Genomic DNA, 23591 nt, shown 5'->3' with positions numbered 1-23591 from the left:
TCCAGAATTATTTTCTGTATGAAAGAGAGAGAAACATCTTTATTGTTTGAGCCACTGTTATTTTGGGATGTTGGTTTGCTTAATGTGACAAAATCTAGTCCTAACATATGCCCTCATTTTGAGGGCTCTCCTTATAGCTATAGCTGGCTGAGAAAGAGAAAACCAGTACTGGCAACCAGGAGCTGTCCTGGTACCATTAGCAATGCACAATGGCATTGTTAAAAGCTGTTCTGGTCTTCACAATTAGGTCTTGATGTTGTCCAGTTGAAGATAAACAACTGCACAAAACCTCAGCATCAGACAAGGCCACTTTGTGACCATGAGAGTTCCTGACAAAAATAAGATCACTCCGTGCTCGCTTCAGCAATACATATAATAAAATTGGAATGATAAAGAGAAGGTTAGCATGGCTTCTGTGCAAGGATGACACAAATTCGTGAAACGTTCCATTTTAAAAAAAATAATATTATTCCATATCATGTGTGAACACAGACAAAATACGAACATTGTCCAAGCCACAAAATACCAACTCCCCACCCATCCTAGCTAATACAAGTGACTGCTGATTTGGCAATTAAAGCTCTAACCTGGCTTCCTTCCTCTTACTTTCTAGATAAGATGCCCAATTATAGAATTAATTCCACTTCCTGACAGCATCCAATTCAGACCAAAGTCCCGCTTCCTTGAATCCTTTCCCGAATCACCACACACAGCTTAAATCCTGTAAGTCCTTTTTGACACTCTCCTACAGAGACACTCCACAGTTTCCCATTGTGTGTGTTCTCTCTCATCGCAGTGAATAACACCAATTTGTTCAATTCCAGTTGTGTTCCTGGAGGTCTACATGGCATTCATGTTGCTATGCTGTGTCTCTCTACAATGAAAACTAAAAATAAATCTACTCAACATATCAATCTGTAATTCAAATGATCCCACCCAAATGGAAAGCCCCTATTCTTCACCAGACTTCAATCATCAAGAAACCAAAACATTAATTTGTAGTAATCAGATTCATTGAAATTATCCCCTTGTGCTATTTCCATGCCCTGGAAAAGACCCAGTCAGAACCTTCACCTGGTAGCGAGTTTGCAGTAACTACAGCAAGTTCAACTCCATGTTTCTTCAAGTGAGAAAAACGTGTGCTAAAATAGACAGCTCGAAGCTATACTCTTATTTTTCTCCCTTTCTTTTTTTTTTTTTTTTGTGATGGAGTCTGGCTCTGGCACCGAGGCTGGAGTGCAGTGGCACGATCTCGGCTCACTGCAACCTCTGCCTCCTGGGTTCAAGTGATTCCCTTGCCTCAGCCTCCCGGGTAGCTGGGATTACAGGTGCCCACCACCATGTCAGGCTAATTTTTGTATTTTTGGTAGAGACGGGATTTCACCATATTGCCCAGGCTGGTCATGAACTCCTGACCTTAATTGACCCGCCTGCCTTGGCCTCCCAAAGTACTGAGATTACAGGCGTCACCCACCGTGCCTGGACAATTTTTCTCCCTTTCTTTTTTTCCTGCTTTTTTTGTTCCTATCCCTCCTCTCCCTTTCCTGCCTTCTCCCTTGCTAAACTTCCAAATTTCAGTGGTTCCTGAGCTTCATTCGCTGAGTTACTTTAAGTGGGACACTCTTGAACTAAGTTCATAAATCAGATTCTTAAATCACATCTGTCATTCATAGGCAGCTCTTGCAGCTATACTGCCTGCCATTTTTCCTTCTACTCTTTGCCTGCTTAAAAAGGACCACAGCTTGCCTCATTTTCTCAAGAAAAAGTAATAGGCCCTCTCAAATGCTCTAATAGGGGAAAGCAAGAGACAACTCAATTTCTATTCTAATTTCTACTTTTATCCTTTTTCTCCTCTCCTGATCCATAGGCTACATTCAAAAGTAAACTTCTAGAGACAATGCCCTTGCTTTTATTGTCTAAATCAAAGGCATAACTCTCAAGATGGAAAAACAGAAGGGAAATTATAAGGCAGGTACTTTAGGACAAGTAATGCCTTCCGATGTTTTTCCTCCTCCCTCAAAATAAGCATTGATGCCAAAATTATAACTATACTTGGCTGGGTGCGGTGGCTCACACCTGTAATCTCAGCACTTTGGGAGGCCGAGGCAGGCAGATCACAAGGTCAAGAGATCGAGACCATTCTGGCCAACATGGTGAAACTCCATCTCTACTAAAAATACAAAAATTAGCTGGGTGTGGTGGTGCACGCCTGTAGTCCCAGCTACTTGGGAGGCTGAGGCAGGAGAATTGTTTGAACCCAGGAGGCAGAGGTTGCAGTGAGCCGAGATTGCACCACTGCACTCCAGCCTGGTGACAGAGCAAGACTCTGTCTAAAAAAAAAAAAAAAAAAAAATATATATATATATATATATATATATACAATTCTTGAGAATAAAAACTTTAATATCTTTGGAATCTCTGGTTCCTATGTAAACACCTAGGGCAAAAGCAAATGATAAATAAACATTGTTTGAATGATTTAATTAATCACCTATGGAAAAAAAAATGTAGCATACATTAACCAAATAGGAGAAAAATTCATAAGATGGACAAGGAAGAAGGTGACATGAACCAAAAACAAAGGGTCATTGTGAGCATTGTGTTTTCTTTAGGGCTTGCAAAAAATCACCTTGAAACTTGAGGCATAAAGAAACAAACAATAAATTAGGAGTCAGGTCACCCAGGTTTTCAGAAGATCTGAAGCTTGTTTGTTCTATACTCTTTCTCTTTTGGTTTTGTTTTTTCTTTTTTAAATAAACTTAGAGGCAGTCTCAGTGGCTCATGCCTGTAATCTCAATGCTTTGAGAGGCCAAGGCAGGAAGATCACTTGAGTCTAGGAGGTTGAGACCAGCCTGGGCAACATAGCAAGACCCCGCCTCCATACACACACAAAAATTTTAATTAGCAAGTCTTGGTGGCTAATATTACCTCGAAAGAACTTTTACATTGGTTACAGAATGTAATTGATCAGACTCTCCTAGGTATTGATCACCACACAGTGTGACATCATTTGAGTCAGTATTATACCACACCCAGTTCTCAATAGGCTCAGGTGAGCTTAAGAGTTTGATTTTTTTCTAGTGTACCATTTTATTCCTCCTCATTTTCTTTTTCTTTCTTTTTTTTTTTTTTCTAGACAACGTCTCAATCTGTCGCCCAGGCTGGAGTGCAGAGGCACGATCTCGGCTCACTGCAATCTCCATCTCCCGAATTCAAACAATTCTCCTTCCTCAGCCTTCCAAGTAGCTGGTACTACAGGCACATGCCACCACGCCCAGCTAATTTTTATATTTTTAGTAGAGACGGGGTTTTGCCACATTGGCCAGGCAGGTCTTGAACTCCTGACCTCAAGTGATCTGCCCACCTCAGCCTCCCAAAGTGCTAGGATTACAGGCGTGAGCCACTGCACCCAGCCCTCATTTTCTTTTCTATATATTTTTTAAGTTACATTCTTAGTGGCTACTGCTCTTGATATCCTACATTTATAATAATCTACTTTGAATGGTTACCAACTTAGCTTCAATAACAAACAAAACTCTGCTTCTATGCAGATCTGCCCTCCTTTTCATTGTGAGTTCCTTGACATAGATTTATTTCATGCATTTAACCCTAAATCATACTGAAAACAAAGAAGATGTGTGTGTGTGTGTGTGTGTGTGTGTGTGTACACATATATATTTGTATATATTCAGCTGCCTTCTTCATTAAGCATTCCTCTGGTTTCTATACATTTCTCGTTAGATTCCACAGTTCCAAAAAAGTAGCTTGTCAGTTGTTCCCAGCTTAATGGTTGTTTCATTAGAGAGATTGATTATTTGAGTATCCTGCTCTGCCATTTTCCATGAAGTAATTTGTATATATGCTTTGTTGTCTTGCTTTTTTTTAATGTTTTAATTTTTATTTATTTATTTATTCTGAGATGGAGTTTTGCTCTTGTCTTCTGGGCTGGAGTGCAATGGCGCAATCTCAGCTCACTGCAACCTCCACCTCCCAGGTTCCAGTGATTCTCCTGCCTCAGCCTCCCAAGTAGCTGGAATTACAGGGACCTGCTACCATGCCCAACTAATTTTTGTATTTTTAGTAGAGATGGGGTTTCGCCATGTTGGCCAGACTGATCTCAAACTCCTGACCTCAGGTGATCCAACTGCCTCAGCCTCCCAAAGTACTGGGATTACAGGCCTGAGCCACAGCACCCAGCTGCTGTTGCCTTGCTTTAAAAAAAAACTAAGCATTGTAAAATTTATTCATTATTGTATATAGCCAGAATTGAATTTATGGGTTTGTTTTGTTTTGTTTTGAGACAGGGTCTCACTTTATCACTCAGGCTGGAACACAGTGGTGCAATCTCAACTCACTGCAGCCTCAACCTTCCAAGCACAAGTGATCCTCCCACCTCAGCCCCCCAAGTAGCTGAGACTCCAGGCACACACCACCATTCCCAGGTAATTTTTTGTATTTTCATAGAGACAGGGTTTTGACATGTTGTCCAGGATGGATTCAAACTCCTGAACTCAAGTGATCCTCCCACCTCAGCCTCCCAAAGTGCTGGGATTACAGGCGTGACCCACAGCAACCAGCTGATTATGCCAATTTATACTACCACAAATGATGAATGAGAATTTGAGTTCTTTCATATTCTTGTCAGAATTTGGCATTGCCAGGCTTTTTAATGTTAGCCATTCTAGTGGATGTGGCTATTAGCATTTCTTGGATAAGTAATAGAAGAGCACCTTTATGTAAGTATGTTAACCACTTGGATATCCTCTTTTATAAAGTGCCTGTTCAAGTCTCTTACCATCTTTCTTCCACTAGGTTGTTTGTTTTTTTTCTTAGTGGTAAATACGAGCCCTTTATGTTTTCCAGAATGAGTCATTTGCTTTTTGTCCCTTTTATAATAGACTTTGATAAATAGGAGTTCTTGATTTTCATGTTCAATGTATCAGTATTTTCCATTATACCCAGTACTGCTTGAGGGCTGGAGTATTGCAGAAATAAGATTGGCCATGAATTAATAATTATAGAAATTAGGTGATAAATACACGAGGGCATATTACATGATTAAAGGCTTTGGTACATATTTGAGATTTTCTATAATAAAAAGTTTTATTATTATTATTTTTAATCCAAGGGATAGCTTAAGACAGGACCAATGGGATAAGCAGGAACAGAATAACAGAAGTAGACACAGAAGGAGGAAGGAGAAGGTGATAAGAAATGAAACATATGAATTTGGAGATTTAGAAATGGAATCTATGACTTGAACACACATCAGGAGTTTTTCATTTGGCAATTTTACTATGCGATCCAAAGGAACTATAGCAAGAGTTAAATACATAGAAAAAGGATTAGGTCAAAACTGATACACTGGGAAAGCAAAGAGGTCTGAGTGTGCATACAACTCAAAACTTCCAAGAGAGAGTAGGGTTAGAAGTGGCTGGTGGCCGGGCGCGGTGGCTCATGCCTGTAATCCCAGCACTTTTGGAGGCTGAGATGGGTGGATCTCTAAGGTCAGGGGTTCGAGATTAGCCTGCCAAACATGGTGAAACCCTGTCTCTCCTAAAAATACAAAAAATTAGCCTGGCATGGTGGCGCATGATTGTAATCCCAGCTACTCGGGAGGCTGAGGCAGAAGAATCGCTTGAACCTAGGAGTTGGAGGTTGCAGTGAGCCAAGATCATGCCAATGCACTCCAGCCTAGGCAACACAGCAAGACTCTGTCTCAAAAAAAAAAAAAAGGTGGCTAGTGGCCTACTTACTAGTCATGTGGGACAAAGACAATTAAATGATACATTTTGAGTTAACCTGAATTACTGCCAATTCTCTTTTACATGCAAAGGCTAGGAAATGAAATGTCCTAGTTAAGCCAATTTCATATGCGTAAATACCATACATTTAGTCACTTATTAAAGTAGTAAACAGAACTCTCCTGGAGCCACTTCATCCTATTGTAGAGCATTTGGCTTTCCTGAGCATGAATCTGTAGAATATTTTTGGAACAGAAAGTTTTTGAGTTTCTACCATTCACATCACTTCATGTTATTATTCCAAATGCATGACTTTCATTTACAAGGAAAATAAGGATCTTCCAAAGATATGAGCTATTCTGGGTCATTCATGTTTTTCAGCCAGGAAAGCATCTACAGAAACGAAAAAGCAGGACAGTGTTATCAGACGTGGGGTTAAATAATCATAATGAAAGACCACTCCTTAATCACTCCATAGCACATGAGCCCCTTTAGACAGCTGAATTTACTTACATCTGTCAAAAACATGGCTGATTTTGGAACCAAGTTGCAGGTTATTATAGTACAAAATTCCAGTTGACATTTAGCAAGCTTAACCCAAATAAAGATGACAGTTCAGGCTATAGTAGGGCTATTAAATTTGTCATTATAACTTCTAGCCAAGTATTTGTCAACTACATGTTCATTTGAACAAAACCATATGCATTTATAAGATGTCAGCCTCCTAAGTGTAGACATACATAGCCTAAAAATCATCCCAAGAACAGCTCAGTAATTCTCCTGCTGCAAAATTTAAGGACAGAGCCAACTCAGGGACACAGGAAGGGTTTCCGCAGGCTCTGGGCAGAACTTCCAAGTTGCCTAGGAACAAGTCATTTGCTTCTACCTATTGTCTCAAGAATGCTGAGGTGCAGGTGGAAGGGAAGAAGACAGTAGCAGAATCAGATGGTTTGCAAATATGAATTATAAGGCACTCACTCATTTCTGCCCTTGTGTGCTATCTTCCTTTCCACCTGTAAGTATTTATTTTAACCTAGTTTGATCTGTGTCAATGCACATGGAGGCAAGGATGAATAAAAAATACTGAGGATGGGCCAGGCACAGTGGCTCATGCCTGTAATCCCAGCACTTTGGGAGGCCGAGGTGGGAGGATCACAAGGTCAGGAGTTCGAGACCAGCCTGGCCAATATGGTGAAACCCCGACTCTACTAAAAATACAAAAATTAGCCGGGCGTGGTGGTGGGCACCTGTAATCCCAGCTACTCAGAAGGCTGAGCCAAGAGAATCGCTTGAAACCAGAAAGCAGAGGTAACAGTGAGCTGAGATCACACCACTGCACTCCAGCCTGGGCGAAAGAGCAAAACTCCTTCTCGTTGTTGAACTCTTGTTTCTCTGGGTCCATTTTTCTCATGTGGTTCAACAGAGGGACTTTTTATTTAGAACCAGGCCCCCCAACCAAAGAACCTAAAAGAGGGATATAGGAATCTGCCATGATTCTCACATTATGCCAGTTCATGCTTCACTTAGTCTTCTGGTTCACTGTAATTCTCTACCAGGTTTCAAGGTGCTTTCGTTGGCTACAGCCAAACCTCAGCTGCACTCCAGCCCTGTGACAAACCATAAAGTCCTTCATCCTGCTGGACAAAGTCTGCTTCAACGTATGGCCCATGACAGACAATAGCTCTCCATTTCAGGAAATACTTTCTAGTAGACTACAAGTATTACCAACAGATTTGGGGGAAACCTACAGGCCAGATTCCCATCAATAATATTTCCAACATTATTGGAAAGGGGAATAATATTTATTATACATATAATAATATAATAATATAATATTTTATAAATTTATAAAATATAAAACTTATAAATTTATAAGATATATAATATACATAATTTATAAAATTTATAAAATAATTTATATTGAATTTTATCATTTATAAATATAAATTTATATTTATAATTTATTATTAAAAATAATTTATAAATTTATAAAATGATATTATATAATAATATTGATGGGGATAATATTCCATCAGTAATATCAGTAATATTTCCAAGAAAAGAGGTTTCCTGAAGTTATTGCTTGTACCAGATACCTTGGCTAGGTCAAGATGCCCCTTTGGCATCACTCCACACCTGCTCAGCCTCACCTGTTTCTCTTTGCATCCATTGCTGTTGGGACTAGTACTGTGTAGGATCTGACCTGCAGGTGCAACCTAACAGCACCCAGACCAGGGCCCCCACTGCCAGCCCTCGTAGGGTAGTTGACACATGGGAACCAGCTTGGCGTTCCCAGATGATGATAACTATTAAATTGTCATCTTTCCAATAATCCTCATAGGGTATTAATATTTTAATCATTAATACTCTATAGGACAAACCTTTCCTCATTGGAAAAATGGATCCAGTGGATAAAGGCATCCCCTCTGTTCTTTCCCTGGGCTTATGACTTCAAGACACATCTCAGGCAGCCCCGCGAGATTGGACACAGGAGCTGTGCCCAGCTCAACAAAACAGCTCTGTAATCAACTCTCTTTCCTTCCTTGCTTCACTCCCATCCTTCACTCCTGCTCCTAGGTCATATGCTAAAATAAAGCATGTGAAGTATGACCTCAAGCCTTAACTATGTGGCTGTATCAGCTTTCCAGAGAACCCAGGCTAAGATACTAGTCTATCAGCAGTCCCAGTGTGATGATGAGTAAATACTACATTGATTTCCCAACCTTTGAACATTTTATATGATAGAAATATAAACTCTACTAAGCCTTCTCAAATTCCAATTCCATCACATCATCTGCCTGAACAACAAACTACAACTTATTCTGCCATCATTTCAACTCCTCAGCTGTTCCCTTTCCATTTCTACTTTATTAACATTTATTGGAAAGTCTCCTTGGGGTTACATTCAAGGCTGTCCATCTTCTCCCTCCTTGCCTGACCTTCACCAACTATATCCCCTCCCCCAGACCCAAGCTTCCCTGTTGCTGTCACTCCACATGTAAGGTGCTCATTCTGCCCCCAGGACTTCCATTCATTAACTGTACCTAGTTAGGTTGCCTGCCATTACACCATTACTCCACCTCCCTTCAACAGCAAGATGTTGATGAACATGGTATACAACTGACACTGTCAAATCCCCTTTACAAGCCAGATGCAGTGATGTGCTCCTGTAGTCTCAGCTACTCAGGAGGCTGAGGCAGGAGGATTGCTTGAGCCCCAGAGTTCAAGGCCAGCCTGAGCAAGGTAACAAGACCTCATCTCTTAAAAAAAATTCCCCTTTACAGAGAAAGAGAGAAAAACTGTACAACTGTTATTTTGCTGTAATAAAACTGCTATTTTAAAAGAATGCTCCAGCCTAGGAAACATGGAAAAACCCCATCTCTACAAAAAAATTAAAAATTAGCTGAGCATGGTGGCATGTGCCTATAGTCCCACTACTCAAGAGGCTAAGTAAGGCCTGAGGGTTGCTTGAGCCCAGGAGGTCGAGGCTGCAGTGAACCATGATCACACTACTGTGCTCCAGCCTGGATGACAGAGTGAGACCCTGTCTCAAAAACAAAAAACAAACAAAAAAAAGATGTCATTTGGAACTTAGATATTTTCAAAAAATAGATGTTTGTAATGGTTTTTATCATCATAGTAGAATATTACCTACACATCATTTGGCAATTGAGGAAGTTGCTTTTTCCTTTTCTGTGGATATTTTGTCTCCACCCACAACTGAACTAGGACTTTATTTGTCTTGCTTTTTTCTACTCACAGCCTCAGATCATCAACCCAGTCTGCACATTTAGAGTGGTGCATCATACAAGAAGGTACTTGCTCAGTGTGTTGGGAAGTGTGCAGGGGACCCAGCCACAGCTAAGGCCAAGACAGGCATCGGAAAAGCTGGCCTGGTCCCTCTTCCAACCACTGTTCTAGGATTCCATGTTCATCTCTCATCACTTGTGGGGATATATAGTTGCTAATAAGATGAAATCATAACGCTTTTAAGCCACAGGAAACATTTTCCAGACACACATATGCACACATATATATTTATGTATGTATGCATGTATATATATATACATTTTTTTTCCCGCCACTTTCCTGGAGGCAAAGGCGGTGCCTGTGGATTAAACTCAGCTTTGTAGCCATTTAACAATTGCCTTAAGTGGGAATTTTATAAAAACGTCTAATCGAGGCTGGGTGCAGTGGCTCCTGCCTGTAATCCCAGTGCTTTGAGGGGCCGAGGCAGAAAGATTGCTTGAAGCCAAGAGTTTAAGACCACCCTGAACAACATAACAAGACCCATCTCTACAAAAAAACCAAAACAAAACAAAACAAAAAACTAAAAATTTTAAAAATCAAAATTTTAAAAATCTAATGATATTTACTAATTCTTCCCACTTCCTACTTGCCTGTCTCCTGTCATGTAAAGGCTGCCTCCTCTCTTCCAATTGTTCAGGCTCCAAAGCTGGAATCCTCCCCAATTTCTCTTTCTCTCACATATCATGCCCATTCCATTAGCAAGTCCTGTGAGCTCCACCCTCAAATAGACCTAAATATGACACTTCTCACCACCCTGGTCCAAACCACCATCATCCTTCCCCTAAACTGTATTTGAAACACTTTCTAAATATTCTCATTGCCTCTACCTTCACCTCCCTTTTAGCCCATTCTCAACATAGCAGCTTGTACAATCTTATTAAAACAAAAGGCAGGCCAGGTGCAGTGACTCATGCCAGTAATCCCAGCACTTTGGAAGACCAGGGCAAGAGAATTGCTTGAGCCCAAGAGTTTGAGACCATCCTGGGCAATGAAGCAAGAACCCATCTCTACAAAAATAAAATTAAAATTAAAAATTAGCCAGGCATGGTGGCATGCACCTGTAGTCTCAGCTACTTGGGAGGCTGAAGCTGGTGGATTGCTTGAGCCCAGGAGTTTGAGGCTACAGTAAGCTACGATCACACCACTGCACTCCAGCCTGGGCAACAGAGCAAGACCCTGTCTTTAAAAAACAGAAAAAATTCACTGGGCGAGATGGCCGAATGGGAACAGCTCCGGTCTGCAGCTCCCAGTTAGACCAATGTAGAAGGTGGATGATTTCTGCGTTTCCAACTGAGCCTCCTCTGGTGATACCCAGGCAAACAGCATCTGCAGTGGACCTCCAGCAAACTCCAGCAGACCTGCAGAAGAGGGGCCTAGTTTTCCTTCCTAGTTAGAAGGAAAACTAACAAACAGAAAGCAGTAACATCAACATCAACAAAAGACGCCCAGGCAAAAATGTTATCCAAAGGTCATCAGCGTCAAAGATCAAAGATAGATAAATCCATGAAGATGAGGAAAATCCAGCACAAAAATGCTGAAAATCTCAAAAACCAGAATGCCTCTTCTCCTCCAGAAGATCACAACTCCTCGCCAGCAAGGGAACAAAACTGGAGGGAGAATGAGTTTGACGAATTGACAGAAGTAGGCTTCAGAAGGTGGGTAATAACAAACTCCTCTGAGCTAAAGGAGCATGTTCTAATGCAATGCAAGGAGGCTAAGAACCTTGATAAAAGGTTACAGGAACTGCTAACTAGAATAACTAGTTTAGAGAAAAACATAAATTACCTAATTGAGAACATAAATGACCTGATGGAGCTGAGGAAACACAGCTCGAGAACTTCATGAAGTATACACAAGTATCAATAGCCAAATCGATCAAGTGGAAGAAAGGATATCAGAGATTGAAAATCAACTTAATGAAATAAAACATGAAGACAAGATCAGAGAAAAAGAATAAAAAGGAATGAACAAAGCCTCCAAGCAATATGGGACTATGTGGAAAGACCAAATCTACAATTGTTTGGTGTACCTGAAAGTGATGGGGAGAATGGAACCAAGTTGGAAAACACACTTCAGGATATTATCCAATAGAAATTCCCCAAACTAGCAAGACAGGCCAACATTCAAATTCAGGAAATACAGAGAACACCATTAAGATACTCCTTGAGAGGAGCAACCCCAAGACACATAATCTTCAGATTCACCAAGGTTGAAACAAAGGAAAAAATGTTAAAGGCAGCCAGAGAGAAAGGTCAGGTTACTCACAAAGGGAAGCCCATCAGACTAACAGTGGATCTCTCTGCAGAAACCCTACAAGCCAGAAGAGAGGGGGGCCAATATTCAACATTCCTAGAGAAAAGAATTGTCAACCCAGAATTTCATATCCAGCCAAACTAAGCTTCATAAACAAAGAAGAAATAAAATCCTTTACAGACAAACAAATGCTGAGGGATTTTGTCACCACCAGGCCTGCCTTACAAGAGCTCCTGAAGGAAGCACTAAATATAGAAAGGAAAAACCGGTACCAGCCACTGCAAAAACATACCAAAATATAAAGACCAATGACACTATGAAGAAACTGCATCAACTAATGTGCAAAATAACCAGCTAGCATCATGATGACAGGGTCAAATTCACACGTAACAATATTAACCTTAAATGTAAATGGGCAGCTGGGTGCAGTGGCTCATGCCTGTAATCCCAGCACTTTGGGAGGCCGAGGCAGGCAGATTGCCTGAGGTCAGGAGTTCAAGACCAGCATGACCAACATGGTGAAACCTCGACTCTACTAAAAATACAAAAATTAGCTGGGTGTTGTGGCGGGCACCTGTAATCCCAGATACTTGGGAGGCTGAGGCAGGAGAATTGCTTGAACCCAGGAAATGGAGGTTGCAGTGAGCTGAGACTGGGCCATTGCACTCCAGCCTGGGCAACAAGAGCAAAACTCTGTCTCAAAAAAAAAAAAAAGTAAATGGGCTAAATGCCCCAACTGAAAGATAGAGACTGGCAAATTAGATAAAGAGTCAAGACCTATCAGTGTGCTGTATTCAGGAAACCCATCTCATGTGCAAAGACACACATAGGCTCAAAATAAAGGGATGGAGGAAGATTTACCAAGCAAATGGAAAGCAAAAAAAAGCAGGGGTTGCAATCCTAGTCTCTGATAAAAACAGACTTTAAACCAACAAAGATCAAAAGAGACAAACAAGGGCATTTACATAATGGTAAGGGGATCAATGCAACAAGAAGAGCTAACTATCCTCAATATATATGCACCCAATACAGGAGCAGGCAGATTCATAAAGCAAGTCCTTAGAGACCTACAAAGAGACTTAGACTCCCACACAATAATAGTAGGGGACTTTAACACCCCACTGTCAATATTACAGATCAAAGAGACAGAAAATTAACAAGGATATCAGCTGAACTCAGCTCTGGACCAAGTGGACCTAACAGACATCTACAGAACTCTCCACCTCAAATCAACAGAATATACATTCTTCTCAGCACCACATCACATTTTTTCTAAAATTGACCACATAATTGGAAATAAAACACTCCTCAGCAAATGTGAAAGAACAGAAATCATAACAAACAGTCTCTTAGACCACAGTGCAATCAAATTAGAACTCAGGATTAAGAAACTCACTCAAAACTACACAACTACATGGAAACTGAGCAACCTGCTCCTGAATTGGGTAAATAACAAAATTAAGGCAGAAATAAATAAGTTATTTGAAACCAGTGAGAACAAAGACACAATGTACCAGAATCTCTGGGACACAGCTAAAGCAGTGTTTACAGGGAAATTGATAGCACTAAATGCCCACATGAGAAAGTTGAAAAGATCTAAAATTGACACCCTAAGATCACAATTAAAAGAACTAGAGAAGCAAGAGCAAACAAAGTCAAAAGCTAGCAGAAGACAAGAAATAACTAATATCAGAGCAGAACTGAAGGAGATAGAGACATGAAAAACACTTCAAAAAAATCAATGAATCCAGGAGCTGCTTTTTTGAAAAGATTAACAAAATAGATAGACTGCTAGCCAGACTAATAAAGAAGAAAAGAAAGAAGAATCAAATAGACAAAATAAAAAATGATAAAGAGGATATCATCACTGATCCCAACAAAATATAAACTACCATCAGAAAATACTATAAACACCTCTATGCAAATAAACTAGAAAATCTAGAAGAAATAGATAAATTCCTGGACACATACACCCTACCAAGACTAAACCAGGAAGAAGTTGAATCCTCGAATGGATCAAAAACAAGTTCTGAAATTGAAGTGTAATTAATAGGCTACCAATCTAAAAAAAAAAAAAAAAATCCCAGGACCAGACGGATTCATAGCAAAATTCTACCAGAGGTACAAAGAAGAGCTGGTACCATTCCTTCTGAAACTATTCCAAACAATAGAAAAAGAGGGACTCCTCCCTAACTCATTTTATGAGGCCAGCATCATCCTCATACCAAAACCTGGCAGAGACACAATAAAAACAGAGAATTTCAGGCCAATATCCCTGATGAACATTGATGCGAAAATCCTCAATAAAATACTGGCAAACTGAATCCAGCAGCACATTAAAAATTTTATCCACCATGATCAAGTCAGCTTCATCCATGGGATGCAAGGCTGGTTCAACATATACAAATCAATAAACATAATCCATCACATAAACAGAACCAACGACAAAAACCACATGATTATCTCAATAGATGCAGAAAAGGCCTTCGATAAAATTCAACACTGCTTCAACTAGGCATTGATGGAACATATCTCAAAATAATAGCCATTTATGACAAACCCACAGCCAATATCATACTGAATGGGCAAAAGCTGGAAGCATTCCCTTTGAAAACCAGCACAAGACAAGGATGACTTCTCTCACCACTCCTATTCAACGTAGTATGGGAAGTTCTGGCCAGGGCAATCAGGCAAGAGAAAGAATTAAAGGGTATTCAAATAGGAAGAGAGGAAGTCAAATTGTCTCTGTTTTCAGATGACATGATTGTATATTTAGAAAACCCCGTCATCTCAGCCCCAAAACTCCTTAAGCTGATATGCAAATTCAGCAAAGTCTCAGAATACAAAATAAATGTGCAAAAATCACAAGCACTTCTATACACCAATAACAGACAAAGAGTCAAATCATGAGTGAACTCCCATTCACAATTGCTACAAAGAGAATAAAATACATAGGAATACAACTTACAAGGGATGTGAAGAATCTCTTTAATAAGAACTACAAACCACTGCTCAAGGAAATAAGAGAGGACACAAACAAATGGAAAAACTTTCCATGCTCATAGATAGGAAGAACCAGTATTGTGAAAATGGCCACACTGCCCCAAGTAATTTATAGATTCAATGCTATTCCCGTCAAGCTACCATTAACTTTCTTCACAGAATTAGAAAAAACTACTTTAAATTTCATATGGAACCAAAAAAAGAGCCCGTATAGCCAAGACAATCCTAAGCAAAAAGAACCAAACTTGAGGCATCACGCTACCTGACTTCAAGCTATACTACAAGTCTACAGTAATCAAAACAGCATGGTACTGGTACCAAAACAGATATATAGACCAATGGAACAGAACAGAGGCCTCAGAAGTAAAGTGTGTGCATCTGCAACCATCTGATCTTTGACAAACCTGACAAAGACAAGCAATGGGAAAAGGGTTCCCTTTTTAATAAATGGTGTTGGGAAAACTGGCTAGCCATATGCAGAAAACTGAAACTTGACCCCTTTCTTACACCTTATACAAAAATTAACTTAAGATGGATTAAAGACTTAAACGTAAGACCTAAAACCATAAAAACCCTAGAAGAAAACCTGGGCAATACCATTCAGGACATAGGCATGGGCAAAGATTTCATGACTAAAACACCAAAAGCAATGGCAACAGAAGCCAAAATTGACAAATGGGATCTAATTAAATTAAAGAGCTTCTGCACAGCAAAAGTGCAGAATCATCAGAGTCAACAAGCAACCTATAGCATGGCAGAAAATTTTTGCAATCTATCCATCTGACAAAGGGCTAATATCCAGAATCTACAAGGAACTTAAACAAATTTACAACAGAAAAACAAACAACCCCATTGAAAAGTGGGCAAAGGATATGAACAGACACTTCTCAAAAGAAGACATTTATGCAGCCAAAAACATGAAAAAAAGCTCATCATCACTGGTCATTAGAGAAATGTAAATCAAAACCACAATGAGACACCATCTCATGCCAATTAGAATGGCGATCATTAAAAAGTCAGGAAACAACAGATCCTGGAGAGGATGTGGAGAAATAGGAATGCTTTTACACTGTTGATGGGAGTATAAATTAGTTCAACCATTGTGGAAGACAGTGTGGTGATTCCTGAAGGACCTAGAACCAGAAATACCATTTGACCCAGCAATCTCATTACTGGGTATATACCCAAAGAATTCTAAATCATTCTACTATAAAGACACATATGCCAGCACCAGGCATGGTGGTTCATGCCTGTAATCTCAGCACTTTGGAAGGTCGAGGCAGACAGATCATGAGGTCAAGAGATCAAGACCATCCTGGCCAACATGGTGAAACCCCGTCTCTACTAAAAATATAAAAATTAGCTGGGCATGGTAGCACATGCCTGTAATCCCAGCTACTCAGGAGGCTGAGGCAGGAGAATCGCTTGAACCAGGGAGTCGGAGGTTGTTGTGAGCCGAGATCATGCCACTGCACTCCAGCCTGGTGACACAGGGAGACTCCATCTCAAAAAAATAAAATAAAATAAGAAAAAACACATGCACACTTATGTTTATTGCAGCATTATTCATTCACAATAGCAAAGACTTGGAACCAATCCAAATGCCCATCAATGATAGACTGGATAAAGAAAACGTGGCACATATACACCATGGAATACTATGGAGCCATAAAAAAGAATAATTTAATGTCCTTTGCAGAAACATGGATGAAGTTGGAAACCATCATTCTCAGCAAACTAAAACAGGAACAGAAAACCAAACATTGCATGTTCTCACTCATAAGTGTGAATTGACAATGAGAACACATGAACACAGGGAGGGGAACATCACACACTGGGGCCTGTCAATGGGATGGGGGGCAAAAGGGAGGGATAGCATTCAGAGAAATACCTAATGCAGATGATGGGTTGATGGGTGCAGCAAACCACCGTGGCACATGTATACCTATGTAACAAATCTGTGCGTTCTGCACATGTACCCCAGAACTTAAATTATAATGCTAAAATATATATATATATTGTCAGCTCATGTCACTCCTCTGCTCAAAGCCTGCAAAACAATGGCCCTCAACTCATATAAAGTAAGAGCCAAAGTCCATAAGACATTGTATAAGCCTGTAAAGTTAGGAGGTGGTCCCAAGACAACTCTCACTTCTAACACCAACTGCAAGTTCTGGGGTCCCCAAGACCACCCTCAATTTTTGATAACCCATTGAAAATATTCACAGAGCTCACTGACAGCTATTATACCCATGGTTATGGTTTCTTACAGGGAAAAGATACAGATTAAATTCACCGAGAGAAGAGACGCACGGGGCCAAGTGCAAGAGAGTTCCACATGTGGGTTCCCAGGGGTCCTTTCTCAGTGGAGCAACAGATAGCACTGACTTCTCCCAGCCATGATGCATGATGGTGCACACAGAGTATGGCCAACCGGGAACGGTCATCTGAGCCTTGGTGTCCACAGCTTTTCTTGGGGCTCACTACACAGATATGGTCGACTCTCTTCATGGCTGATGTTTTGTTTTCCTCCAGAAATCAAAACTTTCTCCAGAAATCAAGCTGATGTGATATGACCTAAGGCCCCCATCATATTGTTTCACAATCCAGTGTACCCCAAGGCCCCAAGGTAAAAGAACAGTTTTACCAGGCAGGACATTGCAAGGCCGCAGAGACCACCTCCCAGGAGCAGAGAGCCAAGGCCAGACCTCTCTTTGGGTAAGATTAACCTTTTACCACACAAGGCCCTGTGAGGTCAGGCTCTCTGTGGCCTCATTGGTCAATGTTCCCCCATTTTCTCTTTTCAAAGTTATCACTTTGAAACCAATCCCAGAGGGTTGACAAGAATTGTATGCCGTGGTTCTGGACAAAAATATAGTTACAATCAAGGATTCATCAGGCTGCACTCAGGCCCACTTCCTTGTTGCTAAAAGTCAGCTGGCACCAGATCCTGCCCATTTGCATCCTCGTTGTTCCTATAGACAGGATATCTAACATTAGAATCATAATGCTTTTGGTTAAGGATTGCTTAAGATGTTTTTCAGACCCTGAATTCTAGCAGCCAGTTTGAAGACCCCCACAGATGAACAGGGTCAGCCTGAGAACACAGCTTCTTCCTCTCCCTGTCTCGTGACTTCACCCTTCACTCTTCTACCAGTCAACAATCTCAACACTTCAGCCCACTCCAAAACCTTTAAAAACCCTAACTTCCAAACACCTTGGGGAAATGGACTTGAGATTTCCTCCCATCTCCTCGTTCAGTGACCCTAGGATTGAACCCCTTTCTCTGCTGCAACCTGGCGACATGCTGTGTGCATGGGGCAATGAACTTATCAGTGTTACAACTTCTTTCCAGCCACACCAGCCTCCTTGCTCGTCCAACACATTCAGGACACCCCAATTTAGGGCTTTCGTACTTGCCGTTCCCTCTGAGCGCCACTCCTATTCCACCTGTGCGTACATGGGCTTCTCCAGATCTTCCAGGTCTCTGCTCAGGATTCCCCTGCTAGTGAGCCCCTTCCCTATCACGCTACTGAAAATAGCGACCCCACTAGCACACACCAGCCTTCTCGAGCTGCTCTCAACTTCATGTTCTCCATGCCACTTAGAATTGCCAGTTAAGTATTTGTTTGCCACCCGTCTCATCCATACAGGGCAGGAAAAATAATTTTCTCCTCCACCCTTCCTGAGTTCTTAGCTGGGCTTCTCTGTAACAAAAGACAGATTAACAAGAGAAAAACAAACAGTAGTTTAATAGCATATATACCTCTTGTATCCTTGGGAGATAAATCAGAGAGATGAGTAATCTCTAGAATAGATCTCAAAGGTGTAATTTAAACTACAAAGAAAGAAAGTGTAGGGAAAGACCCAGGTAAGATGAGATGGCCAGAAAAATCATCATAAAACGAAGGTATGTTCTCTTCAGTCTGCAGACTGAAGTCCGTGCTTTCTCTGCCAAGAGACTTCTCTGATTTAGTCATCCTTCTCTTCCTAGTGCAGAGGAAGACACACTTAGAAATGGAGATTTCCTTTGTAGATGTAAATTTCTCTTCCAGAAGACTAACTTTTCAGGGCTTCTCCTGTGTCTGCAGTTTCTCAAAATAATCAAATCAATATAATCCTTTAAGCCAAAGGGCATATTTTGGGATGGCATATGCTAATCTCCTACAGTTATAGTTTGGGATGGCATGTCCTGAGCCCCCTCATGCAAGACACTGTGAACTCCGGCTGGCTAGGATCCTCCCTCAGCTGATTTGTTCACCACTCTGAGCATCTAGAACAGTGCTCGGCACAGAGTAGATGCTCAATAAATATTCAGTGAATGAATGATTCTACATGCCTCTGAAGGACAAATGAGGAACTAGCTGCCATATGGGGTGAGGAAACAGCTCCTCCAGGAGTTGCCCTTGTCTCTGTTGGACATTAATCAGATAAAATCCATTTTAGATGCTAAAGAAAGAAGTACTGTAAGTTGATTTTATACTTACTTCCTGGTGGAGATTGCCTGTCTTTGGAACCTGGAAGTCTCTGGTTCCCGGTGGATTTTGTTCTTTTCTTTTCTCCTTCATTTACCTGCTGGTGATTTTCCAGCGAATTATAAATGATGCCAGTGTTTGAGAGCCGGGAGGACTGGGCTGGAAGATCTGTCAGGTCCTGACCAGTTCTAAAAGTCCAGATCCAAGCGTACAAACAATTCCTCTTATAGATTTCCCCCCTCTCACTGTCACTCTGCTTTCTTCCTCCCTTCCCGGTCCCGCTGCCCTCTGACATCTCCCCTGAAGCAGTCCCTGAGCCCTGTCTAAGGCATGGGAGAAAGGGGCCAGTCTCACACCTGCTTCATTGTGTCAGATTTCCCTTTGAGGACTTTGGACTCTGAGGACCTCTAAGAGGGAGGCACAGCTGATAACCACTATGCCCTGTGGAAGCCACCTTTGTGGTCCCACAGGAAAATTATGAGGTCACAGAGCTCTGAGGCCCCTTGCCACCCACTGTCCTCACTGCCTGCTAGGTCTCTCCCAGATCCTCAGGCAGCTGCTGACTACCACCACAACAGACTCCTCACCTCCACTCTGATGGCAAAACTGCCCCCTGCCAATCCCGCTCCACCCCCCTTAACACCTCACCTATCGCAGCAGCTGACATCAGCCAGTGTGAGGCAAAGATGAGCTGAGCAACAAAGTCATGGCTTGGCACCATGGCTCACACCTGTAATCCCAGCACTTTGGGAGGGCTGAGGTGGTAGGATCACTTGAGACCAGGAGTTTGAGACCAGCCTGGACTTGTGAGACCCCCATCTCTATTTTAATTATTTTAAAAAGAAAGGAAAAGAAAAGTCGGAAGGCCTGCGTCACAGCCAAGTGCCAAACCTCCCCAGAAGGCTTATGCTCTTACCCTCCACAGGTTAATTGAAGTATAATTAACAAATAAGGATGCGTGCAGTGGCTCACGTCTGTAATCCCAACATTTCGGGGAGCCAAGGTGGGAGATCACTGGAGGTCAAGAGTTTGAGACCGGCCTGAGGAATATAGTGAGACCTCATCTCTACATAAAATACAAAAATTAGCTGGCTCTGGTGATGCACACCTTAGCCATTCAGGAGCCTGGGGAGAAGGATCACTTGAGCCCAGGAGCTCAAGGCTGCAGTAAGCTATGATGGCACCACTGCACTCCAGCCTGGGCGACAGAACGGGACCCATGTCTCTAAAACAACAACAAAAGTATATACTTAAGATACACAACATAATGTTTTGATATATGTATGCATTGTGAAATGATTATCACAATTAAGCTAATTCGCATATCCGTCGCTTCACAGTTACCTTTGTGTAGTGTGGGGTGTGTGTGTGTGTGTGTGTGTGTGTGTGTGTGTGGTGAGACAACTTAAGATCTAACCTCTTAGCAAATTTCAAACACAGAATACATTATTATTAATCCTATAGTCACCATGCTGTCACCCTAGATCTCCAGAACTTATTCATCTTGTAACTGAAAGTTTGTTCCCCTTAACCAATAGCTCCTCATTTCCTCTACCTTCCCGTTGGTCCAACCTCTGGTAACAACCCCCTACTTTCTGTTTCTATGAGTTTGACTTTTTTAGATTCCACATATAAGTGACATCAGCATTTGTCTCTCTGTGCCTGTCTTATTTCACTTCACAAAATATCCTCCAGGTTCAATGTTGTCACAAATGACAAAATTTCTTTCTTTTAAAGATTAAATAATAGGCCAGGCATGGTGGTTCATGCCTGTAATTCCAGCACTTTGGGAGGCCAAAGCAGGAGGATCATTTGAAGTCAGGAGTTCAAGGCCAGCCTGGCCAACATGGTGAAACCCTGTCTCTACTAAAAATACAAAAATTAGCCAGGCGTGGTGGTGTGCACCTGTAGTCTCAGCTACTTGGGAGGCAGAGGCAGGAGAATCACTTGAAGCCAGGAGGCAGAGGTTGCGGTGAGCTGAGATCATGCCACTGACTCCAGCCTGGGTGACAGAGTAAGACTCTGCCTCAAAAAATAATAATAGTAATAATAATAATAAATTAATTAATACTTCATAATGTGTGTGTGTGTTTATGACATTTTCTTTATCCACTCATCCATTGATGGACACGTAGGTTGTTTTTATCATGGCTATCGTGAATAATGTTGCAATGAACTTGGAAGTGCAAATATCTCTTTGAGATAGTAATTTTCTTTCATTTGGATATATACTGAGATTTGAGATTGCTGGATCATATGGGAGTTCTATTTTGAGTGTGTTGAGGAACCTCCCTGTACTGACTGACATTCCCATCAAGACTGTGCACGTTTCCCTTTTCCACACATTCTTGCCAATGCTGATCTTTCGTCTTTTTGATGATAGTCACCCTAACATGTGTGAGGTGATAGCTCACTCTGGTTTTGATTTGCATTTTCCTGATGGTTAGTGATATTAATTAAGCACATTTCATGTGCTCGTTGGCCATTTGTATGAATTCTTTGGGGAAATGTTTTTATCATTTTTTGGCGGGGTTATTTGTTTTTTGGCTTCTGAAGTATATGAGTTCCTTATATATTGTGGCTATTCACCTCCTATCAAATGGATAATTTGCAAATATTTTCTCCCATTCCATACGTTGCCTTTTCACTTCAATGATTGTTTCCTTTGTTGTGTAGGAAGGTTCATACCCTTTAGAAGCCCAAAAGAATAACCTAGAACTCAAAAATTCTTCACCCTGGCCGCACTTGGGCAGCTTTTTAAAAACTCTGATGCTTAGGCCTGTTCCAGACCAACAGAAGCACAAATCAGGGGCAGAGAGAAGGATGGGCCGGGTATGGGGGTCAGGCCTGGTGTTGTCTAAGCTCCCCAGGGGAGTCCAATTCACAGCCCAGGTGAGAACCCTGACCACTGCCACAAAGAAATATCTATGACAGGTTCTCTGGGATTCCTGGGGATACAGCCACCTCCACCTATGAAGGATCAATGCTCTTGTTAATGACTCCAGTAAATCCCTTGTGCCCCCAAACTCTCCTCCACTCTACATCTTGGCACCTCTGCTCTGCCCAGTGGACTAAGGGGCAATATAAGGGTAAGGAGGCTCCAAGCAATATCATTTCAGATAATTTGAGAGGACTCTAAGCCAGAAGATGTTACTTGTTGTTTGTCCTTTACTAGCCCCCCACAAACTCCTCCATACCCACCACCCCCTACACCTCACCTCTCTTGGCTCAGGAGAATCTGGGCCTGCAGTCTTGGTGGTAAAATGATGTTGAAAACCATCTGAGTGGTGACACTAATCAACCTCTCCGTGTGTCTGTGTGGGCATCAGCAGCATCTTCCCACGTGACACCAGGAAATACCATCACCTGAATGGCCCCGTGTTCATCAGTGCTGCTTCGGTGAACCAAAAATTAAAGCCCAGACAACTCTCAGAACTCTTAGAGACACCAAATTATTCAAAGCATCTTACAGGAGAAAGTGGCACCCAGAGCAGTGGCTCACACCTGTAATCCCAGCACTTTGGGAGGCCAAGGTGGGAGGGTCACCTGAGGTCAGGAATTCGAGACCAGCCTGTCCAACATGGTGAAACCTCATCTCTACTAAAAATGCAAAAATTAGCCAGGTGTGGTGGTATGCACCTGTTATCCCAGCAACACGGGAGGCTGAGGCAGGAGAATTGCTTGAACCCAGGAGGCGGAGGTGGTAGTGAGCCGAGATCACACCACTGCACTCCAGCCTGGGAGACAGAGTTAGAAGACAGAGGAAAGATGAAAGAAAGAAAGAAGGAAGGAAGGAAGGAAGGAAGGAAGGAAGGAAGGAAGGAAGGAAGGAAAGAAGGAAGGAAAGAAAGACAGACAGACAGAAAGAGAAAGAGGAAGGAAGGAAGGAAGGAAGGAAGGAAGAAAGAAAGAAAGAAAGAAAGAGAAAGAAGGAAGGAAGGAAGGAAGGAAAGAAGGAGAAAGAAAGAAAGAGAAAGAAAGAAAGGAAAGAAAGAAAAATAAAGAAAGGAAGAAAGGAGGGAGGGAGGGAAGGAAGGAAGGGAGGGAAAGAGAGAGAGAGAAAGAAAGAAAGAAGGGAGGGAAGGAAGGAAGGGAGGGAAAGAGAGAGAGAAAGAAAGAAAAAGAAAGAAAGAAGAGAGAAAGATAGAAGAGAGAAAGAAAGAAAGAGAAAGAAAGAAGAAAGAGAGGAAGGAAGGAAGGAAGGAAGGAAGGAAGGAAGGAAGGAAGGAAAGTTGGTTTTGTAGCCCAACAGCTCTGGCCCCATCAACTGGTACTTTAAACAACAGCTCCTCATTTTCTCTGCAGA

General features: G+C 41.6%; 1 non-coding gene across 1 annotated transcript; it reads left to right on the top strand.

Moving 5' to 3' along the window:
* Positions 1-351: 351 nt before the first annotated feature.
* LOC112135284 (U6 spliceosomal RNA) lies at positions 352-456 on the top strand. The gene has a single exon (XR_002916587.2). It is a non-coding gene; the product is annotated as a U6 spliceosomal RNA (small nuclear RNA).
* The last annotated feature ends 23135 nt before the right edge of the window (positions 457-23591 follow it).

Source organism: Pongo abelii, chromosome 8, assembly GCF_028885655.2.
Source record: "Pongo abelii isolate AG06213 chromosome 8, NHGRI_mPonAbe1-v2.0_pri, whole genome shotgun sequence".
NCBI lineage: Eukaryota > Metazoa > Chordata > Mammalia > Primates > Hominidae > Pongo > Pongo abelii.
This window is presented reverse-complemented; position numbering and strand designations above follow the sequence as displayed.